This window comes from Lycium barbarum, chromosome 10, assembly GCF_019175385.1.
Source record: "Lycium barbarum isolate Lr01 chromosome 10, ASM1917538v2, whole genome shotgun sequence".
In the NCBI taxonomy this organism is placed as follows: Eukaryota; Viridiplantae; Streptophyta; class Magnoliopsida; order Solanales; family Solanaceae; genus Lycium; species Lycium barbarum.
The window spans coordinates 106,315,510-106,317,129 of NC_083346.1; positions in this window are offsets into that span (position 1 = coordinate 106,315,510).

Consider the following 1,620-nt stretch of genomic DNA (forward strand, 5'->3'; position numbering starts at 1 on the left):
AACACTTTCGGATGGTTCAGGTTTGATCACTATAGGACTTGTTCTTAGGTTGTAATGTAGGCTCGGGGACAGGTAGGATACTCATTTGGGAATTAGTGACTCATCCTCCTTGACACTACAAAATATGACCTTTCTTCTCATGCCCAATCTATTCTTTCTTCAACTCATGACCACGATGTGATTTTACCCTTACTGGAGTTTACAGTCTTTTTATGAGACAATATTATTATTGCCATAAAACTATATATATACAAATGTATATACGTACGCATATGTACATGAAATGTATATATACATGAGACACACATATATTTTTTTTTATCACATCTGATTCTTGACTATGCAACTCACACACCCCCAACTTTAGGCTCTTGGCCTTTACTTCACTCACACATACACCATCCCCAGCTTAGGCGATTCGCCTCTTTTCTCTAGTAGTGTCAAGGAGGAAATGGGTGCAAAGATGGAATGAAGTCATGAAATGGGGAGAAGGTTTGTTATATCAGATCAAAGAGAAAAAGTCAAAGGCTCAACATTGGAACTAGTGGTATTCATATAGAATAAGTTTTGGGCTTTTTAAGGCTGACGTGACAATTTAGAAGGAAAGCCTATGATCACTTCACAACCAACTATCCTAAGCAATATACACGACCTACCAGGCAAGTTCTGGATCCACATATGCTAATAATGAACATAAGAAGTTCTCACACTCACAATGGCATAAGGATTTGAACACTCAATTCATATGCACTTTAATATCTATGATGTCACAAAAATAATCATACATGTCAATTCGTTACAACCTGAGATACGCAATCACATTTTTGGAGGGGTCAAGATCAGCCCACAAAACACATCATTTATCCAAACTCCATGCCATAATTTCAAAATGCAACAACCATGAGAGTCACAATTACTTTAATCCATAAAACAACTAAAAATATCCATAAAATAAATATAAATACTGAAAAGTACATCAGGTTGCCCCACCCCCAGCAAAAAGAAGATACATTGTCCCCAATGCATCAAAAATCATACCATCACCCCATGGTGGTGATGCCGACCTGAAATACTCTAATCCTGCTTTTGCTGCTGAGGTGCCTCTCCCGCAGCAGTTTCTGCTGTTGGCTGGGTGGTCTGAAGTGGTGGAGCTGACTGGCTCTGTGGCAGCAGGTCCTGAGGAGCTATCGTGATCGGCCTTACTGGCGCTGGGATAGCACTAGTATTGGAAGATGCGCCGGTGAACCTCATATCCAGGCGTGATCGCCGAATACCCTCCTGAAGCTCTAGGTCTTCATCGTCATTGTCTTCCTCCTCATCCTCATCATCAACTAATTTGACAAGCCGCTTTCTCTTGCGACTCTCCCCAGGCTCATCCTCAGTCACCAAATCAACCACTCTGATCAAATCAGAAATGCTGGTGACTGGTGCAGATGGTGTCGGGTCGTCCACAACAATCGACTCTCTTATCCGAAGGGCTGCAATCTTAGCTCGGATCTGGTCAAGCTCGGTTTTCAAATCTCCCGAAGTGCCAGACTCACTCTTCTTTTCAATAGTGAGTATGCGCATCTCCAAACTGTCAAGTCGTGCATTGAATCGAGCATGATGTCGTTCCATAGC